Raw genomic sequence first — 21,474 nt, 5'->3', positions numbered from 1 at the left:
AAAATGCTATGCTTATGAGTTGCACCTGTGCTCTAAAAGCTGCTGAATTTCTCCTCCGTCCTCCTGGCCTTTACAAGGGAGTAACAAGCAATATCAGAAGAGCCGTTCCCTTTCCCCTCTCAGATCCGCGCGCTGTGCTCCCTTCCTCTTTCAGACAAGCCTTGCGTGTAAAAGCACGAGGACACCACGGCCCCAGACGCTCAAGCCTCAGCATCTGGCCCCACCCAACTCCTCCATCTGTGTGTGCGTGTGTGTGTGTGTGTGTGTGTGAAAGGGGCCTCTGGACACTCTGGAGTTAAAATGGCAGCAGGACTGGAGGGGTTGGGGGATGGCGTGGCAGGCTGACTGGGAGAAGGCGACCGCAGTGGGCTGGGGAGGTTGGGAGAGCGGCGGAGCAGCAAGCGAGAAGCCGGGGGGAGGGGCGCGCGGAGGGGCGCGAGGCACCGCGGAGGCCTGCTCGCTGCACTTGCGAACGGGCGGCGAGCGGAAGGAGCGCACGATATCGGTCGCCAGCCTCCCGCCGGACGCGCGGGCGCGGCGCGGCGCGGTTGGGAAGGTGGTTGATCTGCCGGCGCCCTAACCCGGCTCTGCCCCGGGACCACTCCCAGGAAAACTCCGCGGCAGGGAGGCGCCCGCGACCCCACCCCGGCCTGCGCGGGCGGCGCGCGGAGGGAGGGCGGACTGGTCTTCCTCAGCCCAGCCCGGGCCGGAGCGGAGCGGTGCGCGGCGGCGCAGGCGGCGGCCGGCGGCCGGGGGTGAGTGTGCGGCTCGCGACCCGGGGCGCGCGGGCTGGGGGCCGCTGGGCCGGGCGGGCGCTAGGGGAGGGGCGGGCTTCTGCCGCGACGCCCGTAAGGGAGCCAGGGACTCGGGCGGGGAGGCGGCCGCGAGGGGAGAGGGAAGGAGGGCTGGAGACTGGAAAGACGGTTGCCGACTGCGCAGCCTGGACCCGAGGAGGAGGCGCCCGGGCCTGAGTCCACCGGAGAGGCCCGAACCGCCCCAAACTGTTGCTGGGCAGAGCGGGGCCCTGAGATGTCGCGGAGCCGCGAGGTGGCAGAGGTTAGGGAGGGCGTGACAGGGGCGGACTCGCCAGGGGAAGCGCTCCAGAGCCCGGGGACTTTCCCTTCCTTGGAGTTTGGGTGTCCAAGGTGGCCTTGGCGTCTGTCCGAAGTATCTGGAACCCGGAGCCTGCCTCTTCCCGGGCGGCAGGGGTCTGTGCGCAGCCTGGGCTGGGACATTCGGGGTGGGGGATGGGCGGGCCTACGGTTCAGCCTGCGGGCCCCGGGCTCAGCCTGCGGGCCCTGGGAGTGGAAGGCCAGCTCGGGGCCCACCGCGGCACCCAGCCGACGGGAGGGGCTGGCCAGCCACAGGTGGTGCGTCTGTCCTGCAGGCGAAGGGCGGCGTAGGCTCCGGCGGCCCAGCGAGCGGGGAGCCGCCGGGTGAGGGGAACCTGAGCCCCATTAGGGCTGAGCTGAGAAGCAAAAGAGGTGCGGGAGACCTGGACCCTGAGGGTGGGCCCTAGGGTTGTTGCGTGCTCCCCCTCTGTCCTTGTCCTTCCTTCCGCATCAAAGGAACAGGAAGGAGGATGTCAGCTGGGCTTTGTGCTCTGTTCTTCAGGCTGCCGCAGCTCCGGTCTGCTGGAACCAACGCAGCTTCTAATAGGGCACCTTGCAGGGTCTGGAGGGGGTGGGCTGGGCGCAGCGCTCAGTTGCCAGAAATGGACCCGTCGGGCCCTCTACTTGAAGACCCCAGAAGGTGCGTGGTAGAGAAAACAGACACCCCAGGTCAGGGGAGTAGAGGCGGCTCCCTGCCAGCTTGGTCATCATCATGGGGAGATCTGGGTCTTATCATGCACCCTGGCAGACGGCAGGCTCCCCCTTCCCCGCCAGCTTGGGGTGGGCTCTGGCCCATGTCCTCTTCCTGAATGAGAAGGCAGGGATCCCCTCCCACTGCCCACTGCTCCTTAAAGGTCCCTCCAACAAGAGCACTGGGCATGGGATGGGCAGGGCTGTGTACAGGGCACTGAGGCCCCCTTGCCTGTGGGCCCTGCTGTTATTAGAAAAAAGTCACATGTGGGTGGCCTGACCCACTTTCCTGGCTGGCCAGGTGTCCTTATGGGGAGAAGACGGAAAGAGAACACAGCTAGGGGTCTGAGCCTTCTAGACCACTTTCCTTCCCCTGGTCTTGGCTCACACTGAGTCTCCTCCTTCCCATGCGGGGTGGGAAGGGGTGTCCCTCTAGACCTGGGATGAGACCTCATTATTTGGAAAGGATGGAACTAAAGGCCTCAGGCTTCAGGGATTGAGACCTGCCCAGGGTCTGGCAGACACCTGGCATCTAGGAGCACCCCCAAATCTACAGCCTCCTCCTGCACAGCCCGACCCAAAGAAGACACTGAATGGCAGGGGGAACTCAGAGGTCTGCTAAGACGAATTCCACCCAGGCTGAGACAGCAGGTTTCCTCTAACTCTCCACCATTCCTCTCCACTCCCCATTCTTTATTTCCTGTGTCTCCCCCCCTCCTTCCTCCTCCTCTCTTTCTCCTTCACTCTTCACTTCCCCTTCAAGCATCTCTTCCTCTCCCTTTTCCCTCAGACTGCTCTCACTCTTCTCTCACTCTCATCCTCTCCCCAGACTTCTCCCTCCCTCCTTTCCAGGTCTGTCTCCACCTTGGCCCCGTCTCTTCTATAAACCTGCTGCTTCAGCCTCAAGCCAGGAGTGTGTACTTGGCTCCTGGCTCCCGAGCATCCTGACGGTGGGCACACATGCACTGTTAGCTTTGCTGTACCCCCTTCGCAGAGGAGGAGCCTGGGTGGAGGGCCTGGCAGCTGCATTCCCCCTGCATGACTCCTGTACCTTACCACTTGCCCCTCCTACCTACCCTCTTTTTTTTATTATTAGTATTAGAAAGAGGAGAGGAAATCCATTGCTTTTAAAAAAAATTCATTCATTCAACAATTTATTGAGCACCTACTCTGTGCTTAGCACTATTTTAGGAGCTGAGGATACAGCAATTAAACAAACCTTTATATCTCAGGGCAGAACCAAAGTTGCATCTGGACTTCCCAGCTGATTAGGTCTGTGCTCACCAGGCTGTTTCAAAGACCCACTACTTGTGGGGTCAGTGGGGGATGCGTGTGAACAACCCTAGTAAATTGTCATCTTTATTATACTGAGTGACCTCTAGCATGACAGGCTCATCTTCTTACAGTAAACCAGGTACTGCAAAGCTTACAGACCCAGGGTCATCCTGTCCTTAAGACATTTCTGACCTCAAAGGATGGACCAGTTCATATCTTACCATTTATCTGGGAGGGCTGAGTAGAAGGCCAGTGCTTTAGATGGAGAAGGGAGAAAGAAACATATTGGTTACTGAGTACCTATAAGCACCAGTCTGTCAGGAGCTTTACAGAAATTATCTCATTCAATCCTCCTAATAACCTTCTAAATTCTGGATTATCATCTGCTTTATAGCTGAGGAAATTGAGGACCAGAGAGGATAAACCACTTGTCCCAGGTCACAGAGGTCTCCGTATTGAAATCACTGATTATCTGCAGTTCACTTGGCCCCTATGTCTGTGACATCTGGTAACTTATACAGTTATCTGAAGATTACATTTTAACCAAATTTTTCAGGAGCATGCCTTGTCTCCTCAGAATATTAAAATATATAAGGATTTGATGAATGGTTGCGTGAATAAGCTTTCTCATGGGATCCGGGAAGGCTTCCTGGAGGAGTTGGGACCCTGGGAGAGGAGGCAGGGAGGGCAGTGGATCTTCCTGATTCCACACAGGTCTGTGACAAACTAGGCAGGCAGTCTCTCTCTCTCTCTCTCTCTCTCTCTCTCTCTGTCACACACACACACACACACACACACACACACACACACACACAGCATCTAAGTAGAGTTGATGAGAAATTGCCGTTTCCATTCAGGGTCAGTGTGTAGGAGCTTGGTCCATGGCCAGTCTAATGAGTCAACGTCATTGGTGTTCTCAGCCTCCTTGGGCAAGTCTGGATTCTAGAAAAGCTCCAAGGCAAAGAATGGGGGTGGGAGGCTTTCAAGCCTGCAAGAACTACAGAGAAGGACAGGGATAATGGATGGAGGCTGGGTGGGACAGGAAAGGGGGAGAGTGACCTAGGAACAGACAAAGGCAGGAGATAAACAGAAACAAAAACCAGAAGGCAGGAGACATGCACAAAAAGACACAACGGGCAGGACAAACAGCAGTGTGCGGTGGGATTGCTAAGAGAGGATGAATAAGAAGGATGGCTTTATGTGATACTTTCCAGAGGGCCTTGGTCTCTCTGTCCCGCAGCATAGAGGCTGGAACATTCAACCGTGTTAGCCTTATGCAGGCGTGTGCTTACTCAGTCAGCCTATCTTTTCTAAGTACCTACTGTGCGTTCAACCCTGTGCTAGGTGCTAGGGACAGAGACAAATCAGGTGTTGCCCCTGCCTTCTAGGAGTCGACAGTAAGAGTACAGATTCTAGAGCCACACGGCTGCGGCTCAGATCCACCCCTTCTAGCCGGGTGACGTTGGGCAGGTTATGTAACGTCTCTGTGCCTCGGTTTCTTCATCTATGAATGGGATAATACTAGTACCTACTTCATAGAGTTGTTGTGACGATTAAATGAGTTCATACATGCACTGAGTTTAGTAAGTGCCAGATACCTATTCTTAAATGGGGGAGTCAGTCTTACCATAGTGAAACAAGTGCTATAATATAGGGATAAGCAGATAAAGAGGTGACTGTCTCTGTCGGCAGATGAGGAAACGGTCATCAAAGGACACGATATTGGGGCAAGCCTTGAAAAGGAGTCAACCAGGCAGAGGTGGTGGGCCTGGAAACCCTGGGGCCCAGGAATCGTGTGTGGAAAGGGGCTGTGTCGTGTGTGTGTTACCTTCTATAGATAGTAGGAGCATCTCGGACACATCCTACCTCAGCCTCTTTGTTCCCGGTGCTCAGAGCTGAGCTTCCAGTGCGGCTGGCAGGTCGCCCAGAACATCCCCACACTCTCCAGCCTAAAACATTTGGCCTTTGGGCAGGGGACCTGGTACATCCCTGCTGGGATTTGGTCTCATGACCTTGGCCTCCTAAATGTTCTAAGCCAGCATTGAACAGTCTCTGCTCCAAACCCAGAGCTGCCATGGCCCTTGTCCTCTGGCTTCTTGTGCTTCCTGGGGACCCAGGAGAAACCTTGGCCTGAGGGACCTGCCTTTTAGGAAGTGAGTTGACCCAGGCTTTGTTTAGAATTCAGTTTCTCTCTGTACATTTCTTCCACCCACACCTTCCCTGCTGCTCAGCATGCGATGGTCTTGAAGTGAATTACAAGAGGAAGAGCAGGCAGAGGGTTCCTGGGGCACTAACTGTTCTTCGCCTCCACCTTGCACAGTGTAATGGCACTAATTATAGCAGCTGGCATTTACTGAGCACTTACCATGTGCCAGGCACTGTCTATGTGCTTTACCTACATTTTCCCATTAAGTCCTCAAAAAATACCCCATTAGGTAGGTCCTCTTATTATCTCTAATTTAAACATGAGGAAACTGAGACTCAGAGAGGTTCAGTAACTTGCTCAAGGACATGTAGCTAGAAAAAAACCAAGAGAGGACTTAACCTTTCTGACCGGTGGGCTCCTCTCCTTAACGCCCCCAGAATCCAGTGTCCCTTGGGCCTGGAGGGTGCTCTGGGGGCATCCTGCCCATTCTCCCCACCCCCTACAGTAAGAAGTTCCCCAAGTCCTGTCCAAGCCAGGGGCTGCCTGTCCCACTTTTGGGACCTTCAGAGAGGGTTTCCCTTCTTTTTCCTCCCAGAGGTCACAGCTCCTGGAGAACCAACATTGTTTCCTCTGCCTCAGCTAAATGCCTCGGAGGCCACATGGGGCTAGTGGCCTCAGAGAAGCTGGACCCTCAGAGTCAGTCCCCAGGGCCGCAGTAGTGGGAACCAATGCACAAGTGACTTCTGGGAGATGTCTTCTCCCAGTGATTGATGTCCCAGTGACTTCTGGGTGGGTGGGCTGCAGACCCCAGATGAGGTGGAGGGAGGTGGGGAAAGCTTGAGATTAGCACTGTCAGTGGGGTGTCTCTAACAAGGGAGAATCCTGTGTCTTGGGAAGAGCAAGTACAATTGTTCCTATTTACAAACATCTCACGGGACAGATCCTTCAGGAGCAAACATGTGGAAGAAGGGGCAGCAATTATTAGGCAACCAGCACAGGTCCCCCAGGAAAGGCGGGTCTGTCTTCCCTCATTCTACCCGGGGGCGGGGGGGGGAGGTAGGGGGAGGAAAGGGGCGAGGAGAGAAGAAAGTCAGGGAAGGTCGTGTTCCTTTACAAAGCGTTCTCAGAATGAGCATCAGAGGCAGGTGACGGAAGTGTCTGTCTTTGGCCTGGGAGGGCAGGGGTTGTAATGCCCAGGAGATGGAGAGACCACAGAGGGCTGGCTGTCGGGCATGCTAGGAACCTAAAAGCTGTGCACACGGAGGGGAGGGACTTGACATGTTACCTTGCCTGGCGGTCACCCCCGCCCCCTCACCTTCTACTTCTTGGACAGAACTCCCAATGGGATGAAGGTCACTGGGGCTCACACAGCTCCAGGCCTCCGAACCTCAAAGTATTTCCCCAGAGCTGGCCCAGGGGTGAAATGGTGGAATCCCACATCTAGGGGGAACCTACAGAATTTCCTGTCCGTTGCCCACCTCTGAGCACAACTGTGCTTCGGCCATCTCAGACCCAGGGTGGGGCTGGGGTCTCTTCATTCAACAAGTATTTATGAAGCATCTGTGCCAGGCACTGGGCATATAGATAACAATGAGCAACCAGAGATCTCTAGAGCTTATACTTTATTGTCTGAGGATAGAGTAAATAGTGCAGTTGACCCTTGAACAACACGGGTTTCAACTGCGTGGGGTTTTTTTCCAATAGTAAATACTACAGCACTACATGACATTTGGTTTGATCTGTGGATACAGAGGAACCGCAAATATAGTGGGCCGACTGTAAATTATATGCAGATTTTCAGCTGTGCAGAGAGAGGGTCATTGCCCTGTTCCCCAACATTGGTCAAGTGTCAGCTGTGTATTAGAAAGTGGCAAGTGCTAAAAAGAAAAATAAAGCCAGGAAGGGGGTTAAGAGTGTATTGTTAGGAAGAGGAGACTTTGTAGCTTTGTACAGGGCAACCTTGCTGAGAAGATGACATGCGTAAAGATGAAATGGAGGCAGATGGTAAGGGCACGCCTGGCAGAGGAAACTGCAGGTGCAAGGGGTCAGAGGCAGGGCTGTGCCTGGTGGGTTTGAGGAGGCCAGATCTTGGAGAGCCTGGAGCTGGGGTGAGGAGTTTGTTTCTTCAGAGTAAGATGAGGCTTTGCAGGGTTTAGGGCAGGGGTGATATGATCTGACCTTTTAAAACCCCAAGGTTTGGGCTTCCCTGGTGGCGCAGTGGTTGAGAGTCCACCTGCCGATGCAGGGGACACGGGTTCGTGCCCCGGTCCGGGAAGATCCCACATGCCGCGGAGCGGCTGGGCCCGTGAGCCATGGCTGCTGAGCCTGCGCGTCCGGAGCCTGTGCTCCACAACGGGGGAGGCCACAACAGTGAGAGGCCCGGTACAGCAAAAAAAAAAAAAAAAAAACCCCAAGGTTTGGGCCATCCATTTCTGCGTTTTACTTGGGTGGCTGGTCAAGAAGTTTTCCAGGCATTGAAGCTAATTTAGTCAATCAGTATTGACCCACCAAGTCCTCACATGATGGGCACTGCCTCCTAGGCAGTGGGGGGGTGGGGGTGGATAGGGGGGAATAAAAAGAAGCATAAGACACACTCGTTACTGGTAAGGAAACCTACCAATCAGCTGGAAAGGCAAAACTTATACTCACAAGAAATAAGGAGGGAATAATACCAGACAGTATTTAAAACCAAGTGCTAAACTGTGTGATTTAGACTATAAATGTTATCAGAACTGTGAGCTCTATGTGGGAGTATATAGGGAACGTTTCCCCGAGGAGGTGCAGCTGATTTGGGCCTTGAAAACCGGGTGGGGTTTGGATCTGCAGAGGGGAGGATTCTCGGGAGGGGAACTTGTGGGTGTGGGGAAGGGTGGCCAGGCCAGGGGAGGGCACGTGGGTGGGAGTAAGGCCGCAGGAGCGTAAGCTGCCCAGGACAGGCACTCTGTCTCTGGAGCAGCCCCTTCCCCATCACCCAGGTTTCTCGTGTCCCCTTTATTCTCTCAGGAAACAGGAGAGCAGCCCTGTAGAGAATGGAAACCGTAGGCCAGTACTCTGGGCCTCTCCTTTGCAGAGCTAGCTGATCTCTGTCCCTTGAAGCCCTCTTGCTCTTCTCAGGTCCCATTTCCAGCTCTCGAGTTGTTTTCGTAGATGCGCTCTCTTCTAATCTGGTGCCATCCACCAGCGCCCACTCAGCCCCCCGTTGTCCGGGGCTCAGTTCTCTGGAATTCCCTTGAGCTCCATTTTTCTACCCTGTCTGCAGCCAGCTTCTCTTCTCCCTTCCTCTCTCTGCCTGAGCTCCTCTTTGGTAGGTTACTCCTAGAACATTCCAGTTAGTTTCGTGTATGGCAAAATGGAAATGAAATTCTGCCCAAAAGAGCATCCATCCCCCATGAGGGGTGAGTCTCTCTTTCCCCTAGAGAGGCTGCCTGGGTCCTGGGGGTTGGGCTTCCTTCTGGAGTGTGGAGACAGACTGCCCTGGGGTAGAGTGGGAGCATTGGTGGCGCTGTCCCGGCCCCCAGCCAGAGAGCAAGAGTCGCAAGGGCTAAGTGTTCTGCTCCACAGTCTGCTCTCCCTCCGCTGGGCCCTCAGCAGCTGGAGGAAGGAGGGCCCACCAAGCTCTATCCCCGAGGCTCCCCGGCACAGCCACCTCCACGATGCAGGCCTGAGCCTGGGGCTTGCCTGCAGTCCAGAGGAGGTAGAATCAGAGCCGGTTAGAGTCCCTCCTGTAACCACACGCCCTTGGGCGGTTTCTTAGGTTCTCTGAGCCTCAGTTTCCTCACCTATACATCTGGGTTAATGGCACTCACTTCATAGGGTTGCTAATGATAAGAGCTAAGTTGTTGAGTGCTTATGATGTGCCAAAAGCGTTACTGCATTTATCTCACTTAATCCACAGAACGCTGTGCAGTAGATGTTATTTTCCCCCATTTTACCATTGAGGAAACCAAAGCTGAGAAACATTAAGTAACTTGCCCGAGGCCAGCAAGTGGCAGAGTCAGAATTCAGCCCCACATCTTTCTGACTCCAGAGCCCTGGTTCTCAACCACCCCGTTAAACGAGCTAATCTGCGTACAGTGCCTGCTACAAAGTAGAAGCTCAGTAAATGTTAGTTCCTTTTCTCTTCAATCTCCCCAGGGCCGTACCTCCAAAGAATAGCTTTCTCCTCCTGCATCACATTTCTTCTCCAGGATCCCTTGGGACATATAATAGAAGTAGGAATGGGAATGGTTTATACCAAGGGGGAAAAAAGGGCTGAGAGAGGGTGAGTAATTTGCATAAAATCATAAAACACTAGGGCTGTGATTAATAACTAGGGCACCTTTCTCATAAGAATCTGGTCATTCAACCCCACTGGGTTCCAGGCAGTCAGCAGAGAGTATCTTGCAGAGGTGAGAACAGAGGTTATGCTATGTGGGAGGAGAACGTGAGGCCACCGTCTCCCCCAGGAGCAAGTGTTGATCACTGTGGGCCTAGAAATGTGCTAGCAGGAAGATTCTAAAACCTGTGCCTTCTGAACTTGGGTCCTGTTTCTGGAGTTTATTACAAATAATCTGGGGGCTCCTCTGGATGGATTTAAGAAGGGACAGTGTTGAAGGTCACGATGTGGGAAGAAGGGCCACTGTCTCAATTTTTTTTTACTGTCAAATCAGTACACCTTTTGCACCAGGTGCAGTGCCAATGGATGGGGACGGGTAATGGGGAGCCAAGGAAAACAAGGACATGGCCTCGGGGATCACCAGTCTGGTGGGGGAAGATCGTTCACATGCATGCGTGGATGCACATGCACACACAGCTAGCGCCATCTGACCTGACCTGGAAGCGAAAACAAGAACAGATGAATGCAGGGTAATCTGAATATACGGTTACAGAGGGAGGGGAGAGGAGAAAATTGAGACTGGTGGGTTCTCCACAATAGCCCTCATGCTTTCCTCCCTGGAGACCTCTTTTCTGGTGGACACAGAGACCACCTCTCTGCACACCGCACCAGGATGGCCTAAGCCTGCCAGTGTTCACACTCAATGGGCAGACCCCAGAGTTCCTCTGAATTTCCTTGTAAGGATCCTCCAGGGAGGAAAGGAGGAGTCCAGGCCATAGCATTTAAAACTGATGGCAACTGAGTCCTCTGGTCATGTGGCTTTCAAACATTTCTAGAAATTGATCCATATTTCAAGACAAAGCTATATGTGTGGTAGGCAGAATAACGACCTCCCAAAGATGCTCACCTCCTAATCCCCAGAACTTGTAAATTTGTTATGTTACAGGGCAAAGGGAATTAAGGTTGCGAATCAGCTGACCTTAAAATAAAGAGATTATCCTGGATTATCCAGCTGGACCCAGTGTAATCACAAGAGTCCTGTAAATGTAGAAGAGGGAGGCAGAAGTCAGCGTCAGAGTGATGAGAAAGACCCGACTGGCCGTTGCTGGCTTTGAAGATGGAAGGGGCTGTGAGCCAAGGAGTGCGGCAGCCTCTAGAAGCTGCAAGAGGCAGGGAAACAGATTCCCCCTTGGCGTCTCCACGGAGGAACACGCACCTGCTAACACCTTGATTTTAGCCCAGTGAGACCCATTTTGGACTTCTGACCTTTCAAACTGTAGATAATAAATTTATGTTGCTTTAAGCCACTAAATTTGTGGTAGTATGTTACCTCAACAACAGGAAATTAATACAGGGTGCTATAGTTGAAGCAAAGCCAGTGGACCAGAACCCCACTACTTGGCCTCCTCCTGACCCGTGACCCTGGAGGAATCGCTTTCAGAACTCCGAGGCTCTGAAGAACCAGTTTGAAATACACTGTGTCTGAAACACAATCTGGTTATTTTCGCCACAATGAAACCGAGGCCCAGAGAGAAGTGGCTTTGTCAGAGGTCACACTGAACTGGTAGACTCAGTCCAGGGCCTGCTCCTGTCCCATCAGAGATCTCGGGTGCTCACCCGCGTTCGTTCTCATCCGCTTATCCATCTGCAGCAAATGTGTGTGTGCTTCTACCTACGAAGAGCTGGGTGCTGTGCTCAGCACTGGGCAGGAGCACAAGTGAGGTCGACGTTCAGGAATATGGGAGAAAGTGGTTGAGTGCTGGGCCTGCCCTCAGCCCCTCACTGAGGGGCTTCTTCCTCTAGACATAGGCCAGCAGCTCAGGTTGCTCAAGGCTGTCAGCCTCCCTCACCCTGGGGCTGGTCCCCAGGTGGGCTTGGTCATAGCCACCTCCTCTGGGCAGAGATGCAGTTCTGTGAAGGGAGGGGGCTTGGCCCGCTGGCCCTGCTGCACCTGCCCTCTTGCAGCACACAGGGCCTTGGGGGAGGGGGGAGCGGAGGTGGCAGAGCCCAGTGCCCCACCTGAAGTCAGCACTCCGCTAGTGCCTTATCTCCCCTCTGCCAGGCGTTTTGGCCTACCCGGCTCTCCCCCACAGCACACCTGAGCCACTGGCCAGCCCCCAAGGCTGCCATCTCCGGGTGTTGGTCTCCATGGCAACCCCACATTTGCCGCTCTGGTTTCTAATGACTTATTGGCATGTGTGGTAATTTGCAGAGCTTGGCAGGCAGAGCTAGGGGAGCTAGTGGCGGGAGGGTGGGGGAAGTGAGGGGGGCTTGGCAGTGGGGAGGACGTTCAAGTTTGGGATGGTGATAGAGGCACCCTTTTCTTCCCTCCCCACCCTTCCTATTCCCTGCTGATTAATATCTGCAGTATAGAAGCTGCTTCAGGTCCAGGGCCTCCCCTCTCTGAGGAGCATCAGCTCTCTCCAGGCCCCTGAGTTGGAGACAGATGGACAGACAGATGTCGAGCACAGCTGCTCACCTGTCAGGCAGCAGCGGGCAGGCATGGGGGGCCGACAGCCGTGTTCATTCGTGCAGGTCAGACCACTCGTGTTTTCTGACGTCTCCTGCCTGCTCCCTGGGCCCTGAGAACGAGGGTCTCTGCTGGGCCCAGTAGTCTCCCCACCTTGTGGGGAGGGGACAAGGGTGGTATATCCACAGGACAGGTCTTTGCCACGTCTTGGCCTCTCACACGCTCAGAGAACCCAGCTAGGCGGTGGCTGAGCGGGATGCCAGATTGCATAGGCAGTGGGTGAGCCAGCCAAGCAGTCAAAGGCGGAGAGATGAGCGAGGCCCTGACCCTCTCCACGTCTCTTCAGCAAAGCTTACCCAACCTCAAAACCACTTTCCCAGGGCAAGGCAGCGGGGAGCCTCGCCTGTGTGCCACGCAGTCTTCCACACTTCGCTGCCTCCTCCTTCGCTTCTGTCTCCATCCTGGTCTCTGTTTAGGCAGAGAGGCAGCCTGGTGTGCTGAAAAAGAGCACCATCTTTAAAGTTAGATACGTCTCGGTTAGAATCCTGGCGCCGCTGTCTACCACTTCTTTGACCTTGGACATGTCTCTTAACCTCTCTTTGAGCCTCAGTTTGCTTATCTGTAAAATGGGATTTACATACCCATTTCACAGGGTTGTGGAAGTGAAACCAGCTCACACTTCAATACTTGGCATATAGTAGGCACCAATAAATATTAAAGAATTTAAAAAACAATCTTTTATCTACTCCAATAAATAGGAGCAAAGTGATCAATAATTTAAAAAATTCTGGTGGGCTTGGTAGGGTTTTCTTTTTCTAAGTATTCGAGAATAGTCTTCATTTATTCAGTAAATATTTGCTGAGTATCTACTGTGTACAAGGTACTGGGCCAGGTGCCAGTCTTCCCTAATATTTTATGATTAGGGTGCAGTTAGGTTGCCTGTGCATTCTCTAAGCATATAGCATCTGACAGGAGGTGGAGGGGGAGGCTAGGGAGGGCTAGTGGCAGAGAGAGGGTGGCCCAAGGTCAGCCACATAGTGGATCTTCCATGGATGTCTGAGAAGTGGCTGGCCCCAAGAGAAAGGTCAGCATTGTGAAGGCTCTGTCTGGGTCATGTGCAATGAGACATTCTGCCTGACTCCTCAGAAATGGTGAGTCTGTTTTTAGAGCTGGAAAGTGGATGAAGTGCTCCTCCACTTTCATAAGCTGCTGCTGAGGCTTGAGGGGGCTGCCAGTGACCACCCAGCCACCAGACGGAAGAGGAACAAATGCACCTGCCCCTCACCTGGGTAGCTGAGCGGATCACAGCTCGCTCAGCTGGTGCTGGGAGGGAGGCGAGGAGAGCAAGAGGGAGCTGGGAACTTGGCTTCCATCTCTGCCAGCAGATGGACTTCTGCCTGCAGCAGGAGTCTGTCTGTTCTTCTATCAGCCTCCCCGCAGCCTCTTCCAAGACCGAGTGCCAGAGATGCGCAAACAGAACGTCAGAGACGGCTGGGGCCCTGGAGAGTACCTGGCCCACGCTACCCAGCCCTCTTGTTCACAATATAGCACACAGACACAATGATAGCGGCTCAGGGACTCTGACTGACCAGAGGGCTAAGGGGGGGGGGTCAATGTCTCAGCACACCTGTAACCCATCTGTGGCACCCTAACATCGATTGGGGAGCTTTAGGTTAGCCAGTTCCCCCAATCTGTCTTTACTGATGCAAAATCTGAGGCCCAGGGAGGGGAAAGGACTTGCCCAAGGTCACACAGCATGTAAGTGTCATCAGGACTAGGTATTCATTTCCGAACTTCTGACCATACGCTATATCTATTACCTCTTCTCAAGACTCCTTCTACTTTCTTTTCTGACCTTTCACTCTGGAGAACATACTTAAGGTACAAGGGAATGTAATTTCTCTAAGACCATTATTCCCCTAATCTCAAAAGTCAGGCTGCATTTCTGCTTCCCCCTTATCATCACCAACCACCCTCTTGTTCAGTGAAGCCTTTGGCATCTGCCCATAGACATCCTTCCCTTTCCAAGTCTGTCCGTTGTTTTGGGGGAGATCAATGACTAGATGGGCAACTCACTCTACCCCCAGACCCATCAGCCCCTTCACCAGCTTCCCGGCTCAGCCACTCACTCCCAAGGTCACACCCTAGATCTTGCCGTCACCTGGAAATCACCTAATAAAGCACCCTGCTTTCTGGTCACCACCTCCTGGTTCCCCAGCTTGTTACCTCAGACTCCCACACAGCCGTTTTTTAACCTCTTTGAGACCTTGGGTCCATATGGACGTAGGTCCATTGGGACCTATGTTCTAGATCCTTTGGTCCATTGGCACCTCTACTTTCTTGCCATCCGTGACCTTCCTCTGACTTCTCTGAGTCCAGATAAATTCCATGTTCCATCACTTTAAGAACTCTCCTGCCAATATCCTAAACTCTCTTGACCCTCTGTCTTTATTGCCCGGTCTGGCAAAATCCCAGTTCCAGATTAATCACTCTGTCTGCTGCTTTCTGCCTGCATCCAGACCACAAGCCTGCTAGAAAAAGACAAAATGAGGCAGGTTGGGACCTCTCAAAATTCGCCATCATCAACCCAACTTGTTCTTCAGAAGTGCCTGGTGTTCCTACCACATTCCCGTGGTTATCTCCCTCCTGACTCTCCACAAAGACTGTTTCACACCTCCCTCCCCAAAACTCTACCTACGCCCTCACTCTCAGCCGAGGACCTCACCTCCTACTTCACAGAGAAATCGAAGCCATCGGGAAAACACCCTCAACTCGTTTCGCCAAAGCCTCAGACCCAGCTGCCTGTGCACCAGTCGTCTCCCCCTTCCCTCCTGTCTGAGCAGAGGAGGCAGCACTTTCACTGCAGCCCAGTTCTTCCTCCACTTGTGTTCCAGATCCTGTCCTCTGGTCTCCTCAGGAACATCCTTCCCGCCACGCTCAAGCTTCTCCCATCTTCAACAACAACAGAGACCTTCCTCAAGTCCAACTCCACCGCCTGCCGCCTTATCTCCTTTCTTCTTAGGGGCCAGATTTCTTGAAAGAGCTGGCTCTACTAGCTGTCTTCGTTTCTGCACCTCCCACTCCTTCCTCTGCCCCACTTCAGTCTGGCCTCCTCCCCCATCGCTCTACTGAAACAGCTTTCCATATCACTAAGTGCAGGAAACATTTTTTAGTTCTCAGAAGCATTTTTTTACTCCTTTCTGACACTTCTTTTCCCTTGGCTTCTCTGACCCCATATTCCTGGCTCTTCTGGTTATTCCAAGTCTTCTTGGCTGACTCATCCTTCCCTTCTCTATCTTTAAACATTGGCATTGCTTATGGTCTGGTTCAAGGAGTTCTCTTCTGACTGCATAGCTGTCCCTAAGCCATCTCATGAAAGGCTTCTGTTATCAGCCACATGCAGGTGACACCCAGAAGTACATCTCTAGCCTGCGTCTTTCCCTCTGAGTTCCATATCCTTATGTCCACCTGCCTAGTTGACTAAGTTGGGAGTCTCAAGAAACTTCAGACTTGGCATATCTAAAGACACAGTCATGATTCTCCTAATCTTCCACTGCCTCTCCACCCACTGCCTGATCCCCCTTCAGCATTGCCTGGCTTTTGAATGGTACCACCTCAAGCCAGTTCTGTGTACAGGAGTCGTCAACTCTTCCCCTTACCCCCTTATAACCAGTCCATGCCAGGTCCTGTCTGATCTCTGGAACAGCATCCATGTCCATCCACTCCTTCCCATCCTCACAGCCTCCACTTCAGGCTGCCCTTACCTCTCGCCTGCGCCCTGGAATCCCTTTCTAATTTGGGTGTCTACATCTGCCCTTGCCAATTCAGTCTCCAAATAGCTGCTAGAATGCTCTTTTTTTTTTCTAAGTGTTTTAATTATTTATATTTTTGGCTGCATTGGGTCTTCGTTGCTGCACACGGGCTTTCTCTAGTTGTGGCGAGCAAGGGCTACTCTTCGTTGTGGTGCACGGGCTTCTTCTTGTGGTGGCTTCTCTCGTTGTGGAGCATGGGCACGCGGGCTTCAGTAGTTGCAGCACGCTGGCTCAGTAGTTGTGGCACATGGGCTTAGTTGGTCCATGGCATGTGGGAGCTTCCCAGACCGAGGATGGAACCCATGTCCCCTGCATTGGCAGGCGTATTCTTAACCACTGCACCACCAGGGAAGTCCCTAGAATGATCTTTTAAGGACACAAATCTGATCTGGTCACAGTCTCCCATACTCTCAAAACTCTTCAATGATTCCCAGTGCACCCACCACTGTCATGCTCTACACTCTACACATTGGCTTCTTACCATTCTTTGCTAAGCTCTTTGCCTCATGGTTTTCACACATGCTGTTCCCTGTCCCTTAATCACTCTTCGTATTCCATATTTCTCCCTCAATTCTAGTTAGCTTTCAGATCTCAACTCAAATAACCCTTCTTTAAAAAAGCTTCCCCAGGGTACCTCCAGAATTTTATCAGCCCCCTGTTAAACACTCTCATAATGCCCTATATGCTTCCTTCATAACACACTTCATGATATCTAATTATATAATTGGGTGTGCTTATTAGATAAATGTCCATCTCTGCCACTAGACTGTGACCCCATGAGGGCAGAGACACTCTTTAGTTCACGGTTGTAACACTGGCACAGATTAGGCATTCAAAACTTATTTGGGGAGTGAATTAATTAGTGAAAGGTCTTTAAATACAAAAAGGATCTCGTCTCGGGCTTCCCTGGTGGCGCCGTGGTTGAGAGTCCGCCTGCCGATGCAGGGGACACAAGTTCGTGCCCCGGTCCGGGAAGATCCCACATGCCGCAGAGCAGCTAGGCCTGTGAGCCATGGCCGCTGAGCCTGCGCGTCTGGAGCCTGTGTTCTGCAACGGGAGAGGCCACAACGGTGAGAGGCCCACGTACCGTAAAAAAAAAAAAAGATCTCATGGAAAAAGCTGAGAGTGTGACCAGATGACTGCTGCCTTGCCTGTGTTCTGCAGTAGAAGGAAGCAGGGCTGCTTCTCCTCTCCCCTTTCCTTTCCCTTCACTGTCCTTCCCCAGCTAAAGACTTTGCCCAGCTTCAAAGGAGATTTACTCTGATTTTCCAATCAGAGGTATAGACTCCTCTTTACCAATAGTTCTTTCAGGAACAATAGCAATAATTTTTCACAACCTACAAAGCTCTTTCACGTATATCGTGGTATTTTGATGTTTTTTAATGTCCTTTGAGCCACCCTTATGAGGAAGCTGGGGTGTGTGTTATGATCGCTTGTTTCACAGTGGGGGAAACTACTGCTCAGAAAGGTTTAATGGCTTGCTTGCAGTCACAGGACTGGTCAGCAAAGAGTTAAGCTCAAACCTGGTGCTTGTGGCCCCACTTCTGTGCTTCTCTGCACCATTGCATATACATGCTTGTAGAAAAGAGGCTGCCCCAAGTTCTGGATTATCCACAGTAGTGGAAGGAGGAGTGGTACCAAAAAAAAAAGTAAACCATACATGGGGTGGGAAGGAGGAGGTGGGTGGAATGTGATGTGCAGTTTGGTTTGTGTAGATATACCTCCTGTGTGGTTAAGGCCGGTCTACGTGGGCTCTGCAGAGCCTGCACTGGGCCTCTCGCTTTTCTCAGATACTTAGAGTCCCTCATTCAGTGCCAGGACAGAGTGACAGATCAGGCTCTCTGGGTCCCAGGAGCAGGAGGGCCTGGAGAATCCAGAGGAAAGAATGAGGGTGGTTGAGGAGGGTGTCGGACAGTGGCCCCTCACCCTCACCTCTGGACGGAGGATGCCTGGGCTCTTGGGGCATACACAGCCTCCCTGGAGTGGCTTCTGCCTATTTTGCAGCCTCTCACCCTACCACTCTCTGCCTTCTAAATGCCCAAGTAAAATCCACTGCCTCTTGGCCTTCCCATTGCTGCTCCACACCGGTAAGCTTTGCTCGACTGTTCCTTCTGCCTGGGTGCCCTTCATACACTCCTCACCTGGTTGACTCTCCCTGTACTTCTTTCCTGACATCTTTCCCGGGAAACCTTCCCCAAAGCCCAGAGACCTCCTCCCATGTACTGAGCACACTCAGCATGCCGTATTAAACATGTCTTTGCTGCGTCTTCCTATCATGCTGGATTGGAAGCTCCTTGAGAACACAGACCGTGACTTACTCACATCGGTGCTCCCAGCGCCTGGCAGGTAGTAGTAACAACACCAACAGCATGTAATGAAGGCTTGCTGTGTGCTAGATATGTTAAGTGCTTTATATTAATTCACTGAACCTTAAGAATAAGCTCATCTTGTAGGTACTATATACCCTATTTTTAGAAAATCTTTTTGTTTCGAAAAAAGTATAGATTCACTGGAAGTGCAAAGAAATGTAAAGGGAAGTCCCGAGTACCCTTCATCCAGCCTCCCCCAACATGCACATCTTATGAAGCTATGGTTCAATATCAAAACCAGGGAACGGTTGTTGATAAATTCATAGAGCTTATCCAGATTTCATTTGTGTGTGTGTAGCTTTGTGTAACCACCACCACAATCAAGATACTTAACTGCACCATCACAAGGCTCCCTGGTGCTAACATTCATAGCTACACACCCCCATCCCTAACTCCCTCCATCTCCATGATCATGTTATTTCACAGATGTTATATAAATGGGATCATACAATCTATGTCTTTTGCCATTGGCTTCTTTTCTATCAGCATAGTTTCCTTGAGTTTCATTCAAGTTGTCCCCTGTATCAGTACTTTGTTCCCCTTTGTTGATGAGTAGTGTTCCCTGATAGGGATGTGCTACAATTCAACTACTTACCCACTGAAGCACGTTTGCATTACTTCATTTTCAAGTGAGGAAACTAACTGGCCCGAGGTCACACAACTCGTAGGTGGCATTTAGTAAGTGTTTAGTAATAGGCACCTAATAGATTTGTCTGTTGTACTGAGCGCAACTGATGGCGCTTCGTGCTCTTAGTGCCCAGCCTAGTGTTTGACACACAGTAGGCGCTCAGGAACGTTTGCCAGAGAGGGTGTGGATGAAATAGCATCTGTAGCAGTACAATTTTTTATTTTTACATAGGTAACAGTAATGTCTAACTTGTCCCTGTGCCTAGACATTCACAAGAGAGAAACACATCCCTCTTGATATCTTACGTAACTGCACTTTCAGTTTTACTTGGAATATCAGAAAAGGAAAATCGGGGCAGTAAATACGATCACATACAGAGGCTGGCATTTTATTGCCTAAAATGCCCAAAGCGATTGGTTCCAAATTACTATATGCCATGTTTGCATGGTGTTTTGCATCTAATTTGCAGGTTGCTCATTTTAGCACAATGCAGAGAAGCCCTTCCAGCTCCTGCTTCTTGTCACCACCACCCTCTCAGCTGCTCCAGGCAGGCTGTGCTGGTGCAGGCTGCACAGACCATGGGTTGGGTCCAGAAAGTGCCCGCCCTAGGCCAAGAAGGCCACCAGGGCGTTTTTGCCTGTAGAAGAGGAGCTGAGTTCTTGCCACTCGGCAGGGGCCTCAGGAGGTTTAATTAAGGAGGATTTGTGGAGCAGTTGGAATCCTCAACCTCAGGTGTGGAGCCAAATGCGATTAAGTGACTGGAAAGGCCCCACGAGCTATAACTGGTCTCGGTCCCGGGCACCGCACCCCGGGGACGGCTTGCTCGAGCCCCTGTGCCATCCCTCGTCTATTAGAGGTGAGGTGGCAAGAGAGCTAGCCTCAGCCTCCAGGGACACAGTGGGGATAAGTGGGGTCTCCAGGGCGGGACTTTCACGGAGGGAGTTTGGAAACGTGTCCCGTGACCTCAGAGGGAACCTGTGATTTTAGTCCAGTCAAGGCCTTAGCAAGGGCCCTGTGTCGGAGGGACAGACGAAGAGGGTGAGACCGTGGGCCCTGCCCTCAAGGAACTGCTAACGGTGTTGACCCAGCCTCAAAGCGATTAATTAAACACCAAACTAAATGGTATAGGCCCTAAAGCCAGTGGTAGTTGGTGGAAAGAGAGACGGTGTTTCCTGGAGAAGGTGTCCTAGAGGAGGTGCGACTCGGCTGGACACGGAAGAACAGGCCTGGGACCTGCCTCTCGGGAGCGGTACCTCCTTGACTCCCAGGCTCAGGGAGGAAACACTAGAGGAAAGCAAATACAGTCTGGCAGGAAGTTCACAGAGGTTTAACCAAGACTCCAGAGTCATTTTGACCTTTCTGCAGGTCATTTGGGACTATGTCCTCAGACCCCTGGGAATGTATGGCCACTCTCTGTCATCAGGGCCACTTCAAAGGAAGAGTTGACTCCTCTCCCTAAAGAGAGCGGAGTCATGGGTGGGGAGGCAGAATGGCCTGTTGAGAGGATGGGCTTGTTAGGAGGTGCAGCCAGTACTGGGGTAGAGGGTGTGGCGTGTCTGATTTAGGGCCCCTGTTCTAAGGACTCAAGTTGAAGTTTGGTAGCTTAGGGACTGAATGGAGAGAAAGGACTTGATGGTCACTGTGATGGTGCTGCCAGTGGGACAAGAGAGTACCGGGGAGGCGGCCAAGGAAGAGGGGGGAGATGAGCCTGCAGGAGAGGCTGATCCCGGAGGGAGGGTGAGCACAGGAGAGCACAGAAGACAGGAAGAGAGTTCCGAGAAGGAAGGGCTTCTAGCGGTGCTGGATGAGTCCATCAAGAGCTCCCGGAGGCTGAAAGCAGAGAAAATGCTGCTGGATTGTGAAGAGCTGTGAGATTGAAAAGCAGCTCACAGGTGGCTAAGCAAGAAGGCTCTGCTTAGGAGGAGGACCAGACAAAAGTGGCATTTTTATTGTTGGTTTTAAAGGCAGAGAGAGGGTAAGTGAGGGACTGAGTTTCCTGAGAAAGTGGGAAGGGACGAGGTTGGTTTTTAAAAGGAGAAAACCTCTTTCCTTAAGACAGAGGGAAGAGAAGACTAGCAGCTGGGCAGAGGTGTGTGTGGGCAGGGAGGCACAGTGCCGGAGGGCACAGGTCATGCCTGCCCATCCCATCAGCCCCACAAGTCGGCAAGGCCACCTGTCCAGAGGACGGGGTGCAGACGGGGGCACAGTGAGAAGCAGGTCTAGGAAAGGGCTCTGCAGAGTGTACCGGGGTGGCAGCAAGAGAAGAATAAAGGGATTGCAGCAGAGAGGGCCTGGTGGGGCTGGTATCGTGGGTCTATTGTATGGCTGGTCTGTAGGCTTCTCTGTTTTCTTCCTACAGTGCTTTGGAAGGAGAGGACCGGAGTGGGTTAGGGAGAATAGCGAATCTTTTCATTGAGGCAGGGGCAGCATTGACGTCAGTAACCTTTGCCTCACTTCCTTGGGCCTGGGCTCCTAGGACCGGAGTGGGTTAGGGAGAATAGCGAATCTTTTCATTGAGGCAGGGGCAGCATTGACGTCAGTAACCTTTGCCTCACTTCCTTGGGCCTGGGCTCCTAGGAGGCCCAGCCTTCTACAGAGACCCTCCCAGCCTGGCCTCCTCCTGTGAACAGCCCAGCCAGGAGATCCACTCACCTGGC

General features: G+C 52.5%; 1 protein-coding gene across 1 annotated transcript in view; it reads left to right on the top strand.

Moving 5' to 3' along the window:
- Positions 1–666: 666 nt before the first annotated feature.
- LRRN2 (leucine rich repeat neuronal 2) overlaps positions 667–21,474 on the top strand; it is a 62,747-nt gene continuing 41,939 nt past the window's right edge. The window contains exon 1 of the mRNA XM_060129302.1: positions 667–755. The gene's annotated coding sequence lies outside the window, so the exon portion shown is untranslated. The remainder of the gene's footprint in view (positions 756–21,474) is intronic.

Source organism: Lagenorhynchus albirostris, chromosome 2 (assembly GCF_949774975.1).
Source record: "Lagenorhynchus albirostris chromosome 2, mLagAlb1.1, whole genome shotgun sequence".
NCBI lineage: Eukaryota > Metazoa > Chordata > Mammalia > Artiodactyla > Delphinidae > Lagenorhynchus > Lagenorhynchus albirostris.
The sequence above is the reverse complement of the archived record's forward strand: the minus strand, read 5'-3'. Positions and strand labels throughout refer to the sequence as shown.